A 13,639-nucleotide genomic window follows, 5' to 3' on the forward strand; every position below is an offset into this window, starting at 1 on the left:
CTAGGCAACTAGCAAGGAACCCAAAATAGAGCAAATTTGTCTTGCAGACGGTTTCTTCATTCTACCAAAGGGGAAACTACAATGCTGTGGTTCAGTGATTAGTCTGTATCATATGTTCTTCAGACCTGACTAAATAAGATTTTTACACAAAAATTCATCACAGATGTTGAAATCACTTGTCTGACTTCATGTTATTTTTGCTCAACAGGAGGCCTCCCTGTAATAGCTACTAAGTGAATTATTTATCAAGCAGAAATACTTGAATACCACCACCAAAGTGCATTAAGATCACAGGGATTGGTAAATTGGAGGAAGAGCTATAAAAAAAAGGGGGGGGGGAACACCTAACTTCCAAGTCAGAATTAGTCTAGAGTTTATCTCCTTGGTGGGAAATGGCCTGCATGACCTTGATCACAGTCTACCTTTTGCTCAGTGTCTAATTCAGAAGGGCGTGGTAAAGGATAAGATAATATTCATAAAAATTGTAAAAGGCAGTTTTAAACCTGATGTGTTGTTTCACAACCCCATCTTTAATGATTTACTCATGAGGTTTTACTAGATCAGGGGTTAGGTACAGCTGAACTCTCCTATTTAGTCAATACCGCAATACTCAAATTGCTGAAGGAAGCATTCCTGTGGTTAACATAAATGCTGGGTGGTCAATGCTTATGCTATTTTCAGAGAGCTGAAATGAGAGATGGATCCAGGTACTCTCTCTAACATTAATTCCTTAACTACCAACAGACTACTCAATAGGTAAATCAACTTCACTGATGAAAAAAATATTGTTCTTGACTGAACAAGATCAACCACGATAGTGGAGGGTACATGCTTGGGAGCTTACGTTAGGAGCAGAAAAAAGTAATCTGAGAACATAGAAAGGGAGAGAAGGTTTTAGATACAGTACTCAATTAGGGTTGGTTTTAAAGGAAACAGAAAAATGTATCCTCAGATCCATGCCCAAGAATATAAGCTGTACCCTCTGCCAGATGATAATCTGAAATGCTTCCAACTTCCTTACTCCTGATCCCCTAGGCAGAGACTAAGTCTTTTCCAGGGCTTGAGTCTGCTGACTGGTTCTTGCGCTAAATTGGGAAGTCCATCTGCCCTTGGCTATCTCACATCTGTGGATATTTTATTTCTGGATGCAGGGATAATCTAAGGGGCTTGTGACAGAACTGTGTATACATAGTGAAAATTGGGCATGGATGTGCAAATGCTTTTTCACTCTATAAACTCCAAGTCACAGCAATCAAGTTTTTTATCCGGGGAGCTGGTAGGAAAAAGAAAGTAGGGGTTGCACATTGCTTGGTGCTTGCCATGTAAGCATGGGGACCTGAGGTTGAGTCCTAGCACACATGAAAAAAAACTGGGCACAGGAATGTATGCTGAATGGCGAGAGCCTGTAATCCCAGCCTGGGAAGGTGGAGATGGGAGAATCCCTGGGAGCTTGCTTGTCAGACAGTGTGGCTGAACTGGTGTGAGAGATCCTGGGTCAAAAAATAAGGTGGAGAGCTGGTTCAGTAGTTAAGAGCACTGGCTGCTCTTGCAGAGGACCTGGGTTCAGTTAATTAACACATGGTAGCTAATAACTGACTATAATTCAAGTTCCAGGGGATCTGAGGCCCTCTTCTGACCTCTGTGGACAGTGTGATGATGCAAGGTAAACTTACACGCAGGCAAAACAATCACATAAAATAAAAATAAAAAATTTATAAAAATTTATAGAAAATAAGGGAGTGATAGATGAAGACACCTAACATAGACCTCTGGCCTCCCACCCACACATGCGCACATACACACAAAAGCCAAAAGTACAGGCAAAAATTACAGAAAAAGAAAGTTCTTAAATCTGGAACAGAAAGTTAAAACTTGGCAGTTTAATTCATGTTTTCCAAGTGGTTAAAATCTAAATGATCTCATTTTAGAATTTTAGATAAAGCAGTCCTCAAAACTGGAGTCCTTTCCCAAGTGAGAATCTTGCAGGATGGTGGGAGATCAAATTGAGAGTTTACCCCTTCCTCTTCAGGAGCTGCCCTCTGGGAGCCACCACTAATGGCAACACACAGGGAGAACAAGCGCAGTGATACCTGACGAAAAGTAAACAATACTTTGTAATAGCTTTCTCTAAGTTTACTGGGTTCCTAAAATTAAAAGTTAATAAACCAGGGTGAGGGCAGGTGTTCAGAGAATGTTTATAGGTATGGATAGTTTAGTAGCTTTCCTATTTCTTGGGACTGAATATCCCTGATAAGAGAGGACACTTTTTTTCCTGAACAGATGGCATTTAAGAGCTGTATACTTTATCATCTGTTTTTCATTGTATTTTAAATTTTTAATTTTAATCAGTGTTTTATTCCATTACAGTAAAAATACAGTATTAAAAATTTTCTCAGAGCTACTCATTAGTGTGTTCAGCAGGCAAATGCTCTTGGGAAGTCAAAATATGAGAAAGTTGCTTAGAAAGCAGAAGGGAGAGCAAGTGGTCCCTAGTACAGCATTTCAATGCTCCAGGAGTGAAACAGCCACACAAATCGACGTTTCCAACACACTAAATGCAGAACAGCAGCATTCCAAATTTCAATTCTAATTCACTGAGCTTTCAAACAAGACTTTGACCCTGTGCCTTAGTCTAAAGGAAACACATCTGCCTTACTTTCATAGTTCTACTAGGCTTCTTTACAACTTGCAATCTGTTTTCTTTCTCACTAAATTATGGCAACTGTCTTATTTGTATTCCTGATTTAATTTACTGACCACTTGCCTGAGCGCAGGAAATCCTGCCTTAGTGCTATTTTACATGGACGATCTTATTTAGGCTCCATACCAAAAAGGTAAGAAGGGTCCTTACAGCCCTTTTTACAGAGGGAAAACACAGGCTTAGCTACTTGGTAAGACTGGATATAGTAATAAAATATAAGGCTGGGACTTTAAAACCAGGCTCATCAAATTCGGGACAGATGCCTCCTCTCTTCATCCTACCTGTTCTTCAGGCTTTCTTGAAGGCATCAATTTATGATGATTTTTGTTTGCACCAAGTCTTATGCCTCTGAATACAACGTGCCACTAAACTGATGTCTACTCACACTAGTAGTTGAGATTTAATTAGAACTGGAGAGAACTAGAATGAGAACTAGAAGGTAGATTGTCATCATACATTGTGTCAAGCATGCCACAGTAGTGTAGATATGTGTAATGGTTTGGAATTGTGTTACAGCCAACTGTTTGTGTGAACAGCTCTAAATCCCTTAAATGTCACAAGATCTATGTTTTCACCTTGAAAATCAAAGGTCAGAATGGTACCAAGAGTCCCATTGATCAGCAGGTTAACCACGCCTCCTATGGTTGCAAATTGAAAATACATTTACCACTACTGAACTGTGTACTTAAAAATGGTTAAGATGACAAATTTATTCATATTTTTTGAGACTGAATCTCATGTAGCTTCAACTAGCTTTGATTGTGATTGCCCTGCCTCAGCCAATGCTGAGATGATAGTAAGAATATGCTATCATTGGGGCTAAAGAGATAGTTCAGTGGTTAAGAGCACCAGGGTTCGATTCCCAGCACATATATAGTGGCTACCAAGTCTGTTAACTCCAGTTCCAGGGGATCCTACACCCTCCTCTGACCTCCACAGGCAATGCAGGACACTGGTGTACCTACCAACATGCAGGCAATACATGCATACACATAAAATATTTTAAAAAGGAAAAAAATAAAAAAGAAATATGCTACCACACCTGGCTTAAAACTTACAACTATGATTTGAATTTGTAAGACATTTTGAAAATAAACTATATGGTTTAAGTTTCACTTCTACAAGTTAACTGTTCTGTAAGACCCAGCCCTGTCTATTAAAAAAGGTTGATTCTAATTGAAACTGATTATAACCCATGACCCCAGGACCCTGTGTGCTCTAGGTAGAATTAGTCTACACCCAGGATAAAGAGAAATTGTAAATAATAGAACTTAAAAACAAAACTCTACTGCTTGTAGTTTTGCAAAAGTACTATCACATTCATATTTCATAATAAACACTTAACACAATGGACTAGTTTTAAACAAAAGACATCTAAACTAACATCCAAACTGATTTTTTTTTTCATTTAGAAAAGACTGCAATGCAACAAAATAACTTGGGTTTCTAAGACCTCATTAGTCAATAGAGTTGCTACACGTTTCCCAATGTTCAGATTTATGTATCTCTCACATTTAAAGCATTTTTAATAAATACAGAGTTGAAAGGAGTCCTAAAAGCCACTCCAACACTTTACAGATAAAAACACAAGTGATTTTACTAGCATACCATGTTGAAAGGTGAGTACAACTTCGATTTTAAAGTACCAGTCAATAAATACTAGAAAAGTAATTCTCATGTGCTTATAAAAAATGACTCAGAGGCGAGTACTTAGGGGCTGCTTTTATTTTTTTGCAGTGCTGCCGATCCAGCCCAGGACCTGGTGCAGGTCAGGCATGGGCTCTACTACTGAACCGTAACATCAGCCCCAATAATTAGTTTTTGATACTGCTGCTTACTTTCTAGATCCTGTGTAAACCCCGACCAAATCATGGCTTACATTATTGCTCTTTTCTTCCTTCTTTCCTTTCCAATATTTTGACAACACTTCTTCACTAATCTCTAAAAATAAGACTGTCTACTTCAGTTGTAAGTGCAGTGTGAAATTCATACCACATTCCACTCACCCTCAAACATAAAATTCAACACCTTGCAAGTTGAGTGTGATGAATACAAGTCTATGCTATAATGCTTACCTTTGGAAGCAAAGAAGGATGAATTGATACTAACAAGAGCAACTGTCTACTGTTCCTCATCACAAGCACAAAACCTAAGATCACATGATCTAGGCACTTTTTTGCATTTGAATGCAGATGTTTAGAAAGAGAAATTCAGTCCTTGGAGGAAAAACCACTCTAAAACTCAGAATATGGCCTAAACCAAGATTTCCATTCCAATTCCTTTATGTACGTCTAGGTCCTTTATAGAATTCCTCTAATTTCCAATCCTGCTAAAATACAGGATTGTGAATTAATATTCAAATATCAGCAGAATCAGAGATGTTCTGGTTTAAAGATGTTCCTTTTAAAAGTTGGAATGCAGTTGGGTGTGGTGGCCCAGCTTTTAATCCCCCGGATGGCTACTCCTTACAAGTTCAAAACCTAATATCACATGACCTAGGCACAGTTTTTACATTTGAATACAAATGTTTAGAAGGAAAGAGAGGCAGGAAGAATCTCTTTTGAGCTCAGGGCCAGGTCTATAGGGTGAGTTCAAGGGCTACAGGCAGTCTCAAACAACAACAACAAATTGGAACAGTGATATTAAAGCATCAAATATAAATGTGCAAAAACCAATTCACTAGGCAGGTCTGGCCACCAGTTTAAGGTAGATAATGGTAAGTGACAAGAAACAAGCTCTGATATTTACTGTTGGGTTTCCAGAAGGATATTCTACAAACACATAAGTGAACAAGAACAAATGAAGCCAATGAACACATCTGTAGTACCAACAAAATTTTGATTTTACAAACTCCAGATTCAAAGAAATACCTATAGTCAATCTGAGATAAAAATCAACAACTAAAAACTATGTATATCATCTATGACTATAAACTATCTTAGTTACATTTTGAGTTTGAAAGAGCAGCTTTCTGAAATATTTTGTTCATGTTTCAAATCTTCAAGTATAACTAACCACTTTACAACACACAGCTTCTTTATACCTCTGTCACAAGAACTGTGACAACCTTAACTGACTGACAACAAATGATGCTTTCTGTGCTTAAGCCTTGTTAGTAAGAGCAAGCAAAAGTTAGCAAGTTGTTCTGTTTTGGCAAGCAATTCTACTATGAAGTTTACTGATTATGGAAAACAGATTCTAGCAAGGAGAGCAATTTATGGAACTATCAATCTATCTTTGTTGGATGAAAAGACTTTTGTGTGGTGAATAACCCAATTAAGAAAACTAAAGTAGTCCATGGTAGTATATCAAGTCAGTAAAGACGCAAGTTACAAGGCAGTGTTTGCACTTGAATACGGAACCATAATTTTGCAAAGCAATTTCTTGTAATCTAAAAGGTTTCATGTGGAAAGAATTAAAAGTGACCAACTTTGCTGTATGCACTTCATGGTACTCTTTTACCCCTTCTTTATTTTTTTAAAAGCATTAAAATCCTAAGCAATAAAAACAAACAAACAAACAAGCTTTTAAAACAGGTTTTCACAACAAAATTTATTAGAAGAATAGTGGTTTTGAAAGTCTAGCATCCAGTGAGAACTACCATACACAACATTACAGCTGGGAATGTTTCTCCAAAATGTCATGGTCAAATAATACAATGGAACCATTAAATCTTACACATGCACGAAAGAACTAGTGCTTCTGACATACAATGCAAAAAAAGAAAAGGGGGGGGGGACCACATGGATTAAAATTTTAAGTACTCATCACATACATTAAGACACAGCTTATTTTAGTCCAGTCAAAAATCAGAACTGCATTAAAAAATTTAATGTAGTGCAATCAAACCCAAAAACTTAAATTTGTGATCATAAGTGCTCTACTACATAAACAATGATTATAGCAAGGAACAAAAAGTTCAAATCACACAGTACAAAAAAATCTGTAAATAAATATAAACTACAGTACAAGAGAAATATTAAATTATACAATTCCGTCAAACTGTAAACAGTATATTGAAATGAGGTCCATAGAGTAAAGGGGGTTCCTGTTTTGTTGCATGACACTTGAACTTCTAGAAATCTGAAAAATGCCATTTTCCATGTCTTTGAAGGCTATGGGTTATATGGAGAGACTTTCTTTTAGATGTAAGATATCAAATACTAATGCAGAGGGATAACTTACTTTGTTAACCACAGGTAACACTGTAGAAAACAAACGTTTTTAAAAAGACAAGTCAACAGCAGAGGAACTTGTCATTGAGGTCTTCAAGGCTATAAAATATACTGAGATAAAACTGTCTGCTGATATGCAGCTCTAGACCTCTGCTAAATTTTTTTTTTGACATTTTACATACTTAATGTTAAAATACCAACTTTGGCAGAATCACTACTGATAAACTCAAAGCACTTCTGGCCCAATGGTTCCATCACAGTGGCCAGTGCACAGAATTCTCTGAAGACATTGCATAAACTAGAATGTAGAGGTCAGACACCCAAGGACCAGTGCTTGAATTTAGTAGTAGTTATGATGAAGAAGCAAGAGCCACATCAAGGAGGACAACTGCGTCTGTTACAGTTTACAGAAGCAGCTAGGAATGTCTTTTTGTTTTAATTGTGCTGGTTACCAGTGGCATTTAAAAATATATAGTTTAAGTGTGTGTGTATATGGTGGCTATATATTTATGCACGTTAAAAAAAATACACTGCTAACAGGAACCCCCATGTTATCTGCTCAGTAGTAATAACTGAATATACAGAATGCCACTATAAGAGTGTGAGGCACCGTGTGCTGGAAAGTTATATGCAGCTTTAAAATCTGTTTGGCTGAGTTATACCTGGATACCTGAACTGAGTTTTTAAGTTGACATTCATCAAAGATGTGCTACCAGCACGTTGAAATAAAAGCAAAACAGAAAAATACAAGTCACTGTTAGGTTTAAGAATAGCATCAAAGTACCTGAATTGAGTGAGAAAAGTGTGAAAACTGTCCCTGAGGGTTTTTAAACAGTGTGTACAAGTTGATTTTCTAAGAACATTAGCTTTCTTTAACAGTGTGGACTGATAAAATACCAATGCCTGACAGTTTAACGTGGAGGTTATAAAGAATTTTATACGGAAACACTCCAATGTATAGTTTATGCTTTTTTTCAAAGCAGCAACAGGCGCTTTGAAGCATATGTTCCATCAGAACAAGCAACACATGGGAGTCAGATAAAGGTTTCTTCCTCTGATTTTTTGACAGCACAGCATATCAATATCCAATGACTATATCTTTCCTAGATCAGAATGTAGTAACTAATTTTGACTAGCAATATAGGATTAGACTTTTTAATCAAACACTTTGCTATTACATACTAAAATTCCTTAAACTATGCTGGTAATACTAACCTAGTTAATTACCCCCCCTTTCATTTTAGAAATATACCCTTCCACAACTTAAAAACATTAAGATCCATTTCAGTCCTCTGATGTAAAAAGCATGTCAGTGAATTAATATTAAAAATTTACACAGTAAAAAGGCTTGAATTTCAGCCAAAGATTCTAAATACTGCGCATTCCCTGAAGACTTAAAGGGGAGAGAATCCCTACCCATTTCGTAGTGATTTCTAAAATGGTTTGAAATCATGTTTCATTTTGGGGAATTTTACCCTTAGTTTCAAATTCCAAATTCTTAAGCCCGAAATGCTTAAATGAAATAGGGAAAATGAGGCAATTACTAGAAAGGTACAAAATTGTCTTTTGTTAAAATAAGATTTATATAAATGTGATCTGACCCCATATCATGTAGTATGTTTATTTTTTAAATAATCATCCTAAACTTACAGTACCTAAGACCGAAGATAAATTAAGACTTTAGTGTTGTAACAGAAAAAGTGCTGAATTATCCCTTTTCTAGAACTTCAAACATTTTGGACAAGTGCTTCATAATGACAGTAAAGTTTGCTATGTATATGTGTATGTGTGTGTGTGTGAGCGTGCGTGTGCACACACCCCCCCACACACGCGTGTGCGCACACACACACATGTCCTTCCACCAAGCAGCAGATGTCACCTGTATGAAAGACTTTTAGGAGTGTAGCACTGGTTATTTACCAAATAGGAATAGTCTTGTTCATTCTGTGGGGGTAAAAATATTCTAGGCTGAAATTCTATTTGGCTACTGAATGTTAAAAATCCCTGCTCTACTGTGTCAGTGTCCTGTGTCAAACTACTCCCACCGCCCCCCCAACCCCCAAACCCCTTGCACACTATCCACTGAGAATCTAATCTCCAAAGAGATTTTAAAATTTATGTTTTCAGGACATACCTGAGAAAGGGTGCAATTCTGCAGAACAAGGAACCCAAGACTGCACTAATACTGGTTAGAGGTTCATAAAAGTTTTTCAAGACAAATCTAAAAAGTTTAAGAGGTATGGATCTTCAAATGTCTTACTGCTTTAGATTTACTTATTTTTTGGTATGTGTGTAGGGTCATTTCCAGTGTTGAAAATATCTTGAGCCTGTTCAATGACAGTTCAAAGAGTCTTAAAGAGTTCATTTCCACATTCAAGCAATAAAGATTAAATATAATGAATATTTGCTCTATCCAATAAGTCTATGGTTTACTAAAAGTGCTTGCTTTTCAGCTTTTTATGGATACAGCTCTAAATGAACTGGAAACCTTAAAATTACCTCCCAAATATTTGCACATTAACTCATATTTATTGTTTGCCAAATAAACATTAATTAGCCTCAATTCTCATTTTCAAACAATGTGAAATTTTTTCCTATCAATTTTTCCTACACTGTCTTGAGACTCATTTTTACTTTAATAGGGCTGGGGAGCAGTTAGTCTTTAGCCTTTTCTCTAAAGTCTGCATACTTGCCTAGCCTAGGTTCCAGGCCCCAGCCCCAAACTCCATAACACTTAAGGCACACAGCCAGCAGTGTCATGCTATAGGGCTAATGTTTGCTTCTTTAAAAGGCAAATGTTAAGAGTTAGAATAAAAGAGAATATGCTCTGACTTTCCTTTCAGTTACCACGTTTGCAAATTCAAGTCTCAAGGACAGAATTAATCCAAAATGAAATAGTCTGGAGGTCTGCGTTTCTTGTACCACAATTATACTTTTTTTAAAAGTAGATTTTGAAAGCAATTCAATTTGTTTTTTTAAAAAAGAAACCTTTATAGCTTAATAGTCTCCTAAAGGGACTATTTGGCTAAAGCCATCAAGTTTTTAATAATACTGGCCTGACCACAGTATTAATGAAGACTTAATTCTAATGGAAAGGGAACAAGAAAAACAGTATGTGACATCTTCATGAAGGTCAAAATTTAACCTGTATCTTTTAATCTCCTATAAAATACTAAGTGGGGCAATTCAACCTATAGTCATATTCTACCACCAATGACAGTAACCTGGATAGAAGAGGGATTCATGTGAAAACAATCTCAAGCATTTGGTTAAAGAAAGAATTATAGAATAAAAAATGTGTTTCAAAATGAAATCCAGGATCTAACAGCTGTTAAATAAAGTGACACTAATTTGCCATGTATCTGTTTTAATGACTCAAAATAATTTGAGGTTCTGACACTGAACTGACTCAATTTGTTTTATAACAATAACCAAAGAAATCTAAGCTTCACTATTACTAGTGAATGAAATGTAAAAGGATTACAAAGGCTTAGAACCAGGTCTGGCAACATGTGCTTACTTGGGGTAGGCGGAGAACATACTAGCAGCTCGAAGGTTGCCATGTACTGCCTAATGATAGAAGGTAGTTAGGATATGGGCCATAACAGGTAGTCATTTTTAGTCTAATTTAGAGTTCTCTCCAGAAAAGTGGGAATTAAACATTGCATTGTGCCACTTATTATTTTGCTATCTGATTCCATTTAGTTCATGTTATAGGTAAGGTAATCACTGGGGAATAGAAATGCCAATTGGTTGAGGTAATGATTTATATAAGATAACCAGAGTTCTAAAGCACTTCAATATTGTAAAGTAAAAGTGTACCAAATAAAGCTAATACACACTTTACACTTTTGAGCTTGCTCACCAGAACTGAACAGTAACTTCACATAGACCCTACTATCACACAAAGCCTTACTCATATTCATGATCCGCTGCAGCAAAGGTTTACCAAGCAACATCTAAACTTCCGAACAACAAACTTATATTAAAGTATTATACACAAATATAAATATTTTTCTTCCTGAAGAGAGAACTTGTCCTTCATGGTTCTGGGGCAGAAAAAAAAAAAAAAAGTGTATAGCTCATCACAAATATAATTCAGTCACTTATAAGCCTACAGACCAAAGTAATATAATACACTATATTATGTCATGCCCGCTGACTATGCTGTCTCAGAAATAAGGATGTTAATGATAAAATACTATCTAGCTACCCTTCCACAGGATTTAGTGTTTTTGACTTTACAGTGTAATAGCTTATCTACTGAATCATTGTCAATGTTCTCTCATTAAAAATGCAAGGCTTTATTTTAAATATGTCATTTCCTACCATTGGTTCAAATGATGTCATGTAATTTGAGTAATGTCATCATTTACCTACTGGAAAATATGAAGAAAAAAAGGCTTCTGTGACAAAATCATGAACTATACTTTCCATGCCATAAAAATGGCCAACTGTTGTCTGGGCCATGCAAAATTCTGATTAACAGAAATTAAGCATGCAAATAGAACAATCTCCATTACACATTTATGAGGACATCTCCAAACTAGAGTATCTACACTGAAAGTGCCATACAGTATAGTGGCAAATCAAAAGAGAAATAAAATATTAGGGGATCGCTGTGGTATGAAGACTGACAGCCAGCCATGTGATGAGCCACCTCCAAGAAATACATGGTATAATGGAACTCTGAACACAAAATTTAACATTAAAAGTGCACCTGAATATTACAAACTAACTTTACAAAACCTACAATAAGGTAAAATATATATCTTTTGAAATATTCAGCAGCTTCTGTTTTTTTTTTTTTTAGATTTTTTTGAGAGGCTCATGAAATTTAAAAGGGACCACTATCTAATTTCAACCATGCTTCACAAAACAATGGCTATTTTATATTGCAGTTACCAATGTAATGCAATTAGTGCTTTAAAAAATAATCTACACTGAAAAAAACAAAACCAAAAAAAAAAAAAGAAAGAGAGAAAAGAAAGCGACCTTTGGAGAAAATATGCTTATTCAAAAGCTTCTTGGAAAAGAAAATTTACCTGAATATCAAATCATGACTGATCTCAAGTGTAATGTTTAAAAGCTTCACAGACATGAATATTACAATCTTCAGGTCTCAGGACTTTAATCTGAGAAAGTTTAGAGTTTGGTTTGTTTTTAAAAATCCACTTTCTAACCAAAACAAATAATAGAAGTACTCAATTTTCACTATTTACAACTCTCAGCCTACAATCTGAAATGACACAATACAAGTTCTTTTATTTAAACTGCAGCATTAAAGGGTAGGCACACCATTCCTCTGCTGCTCGATTGTCATCCACTGAAACACACATAGAAAATATTTATGTTAGTAAAATGATCACTCCCATTATACTACAATGACAAAATTTACATAACTCAACTCATACATCACTAAAAACTACCACATAGGATTAAACCTCTCTGAAGAATAAAACTACAAAAGGTCAACTTTGAGGGCCAGATTTTTAAATGGGCCTTTAATGATGTCTTTCTGAGAGGGGATAAAAGCAAGCACAAATGAATTTCTCAAAGGACCTTTTTGCAGCAATCTGGGGCTACTGAATATCCCAAGCTTTGTGCAAAAAGGCACCATGGCTACACCTAATTGTGTGCTGACAAACTGAGTGTAGAACAAGGGGAGGTTTTCCTTCATAACCTTAGCCCTTTGCTTTCAGCAAACGTCATACAACTTTTCTTTCAACTGCAGGTAAAAACCATGCATCTCATGATGTATTTTTATTGCAATTTCCAGCTAAGCTAGAAAATATTGCAGTCACATACTATACTTAACCCAAACTCTTGGTCTGTTGAGACTAAAAAGCCAAAGAAGAAACAGGATTAGTCATTCACTGATTAAATTGCTACACAAAATAACCAAATCAAAAGAGGAACCCACACCCAGCCTAAGTCAAAAAATGAGCAGTGCCTGTATTTTAATAGCAGCAATGGTGTGCCTAACCTTTGAACACAAAGGTTGCTGAGTGAAATCTATCTTCTACCTAATTGAATTAATGGGTTCAAAGTTTTCAGGCAGGGATTTGTGCCTTGGGACTATCTGGACCTACTCCTGCTACTTCTCAAGCTGTTAGTATTGACCTGAAATCACCAATCTTAACCTAACCAACACTGCATGCTTGATTTTATTTTACACAAAAATGCCAAGGATTTTTGGTTTTGATTGAGCATTTAGAAGGGCCTGAACACCTTCCTTAGCAGATTAGAATACAGGGTGTAAATGGTATGAATTTTGCTTTGCACAAATAGTAATTTAATCTGATCATAATAGATTAATTCTATGGGCTTTACTTCTCAATTATTCTTACAATATCTGTAGAAAATAAACTTTCCAAACTTAATTACAACAATTTCATGTGCCCATCTCAAACGAAGCTTCAATGTTCTTTAAGGAGTGCTTATACAAACAAGATCTGAAAGGTCCTGAAATGTGTGCTAAACAACCATGAAAATCAGCTAAATACCAGAAAAAGTGAAGAAGGGGGATATTATGTAGGATGCCAAGAAAAAAAAGTTCAGCTCAACAAAATTAACTAAAATCTATAACACAACTTCTCCAAATCTTACAGCAGTGTTTGGATTAGTTTAAAATGAAAGAAAGGAGAGAGGGAGAGGGAGAGGGAGAGGGAGAGGGGGGAGATTTACAAAGTATAGGCAGAGCCTGAGGGTAAAAACTGAGGTATCTGTCTTTATGTGGAAAGGAGTTAAACAGGAAAACAAA

At 36.1% G+C, this 13,639-nt stretch overlaps 1 protein-coding gene across 2 annotated transcripts in view; it reads right to left on the reverse strand.

The window, feature by feature from the left end:
• Positions 1-13,639, reverse strand: part of Lcor (ligand dependent nuclear receptor corepressor) — a 130,448-nt gene that overhangs the window by 9,569 nt on the left and 107,240 nt on the right. The gene's annotated exons all lie outside the window — the stretch shown is intronic.

The sequence above is a fragment of the Nannospalax galili genome, unplaced genomic scaffold (assembly GCF_000622305.1).
Source record: "Nannospalax galili isolate Female #2095 unplaced genomic scaffold, S.galili_v1.0 scaffold875, whole genome shotgun sequence".
NCBI lineage: Eukaryota > Metazoa > Chordata > Mammalia > Rodentia > Spalacidae > Nannospalax > Nannospalax galili.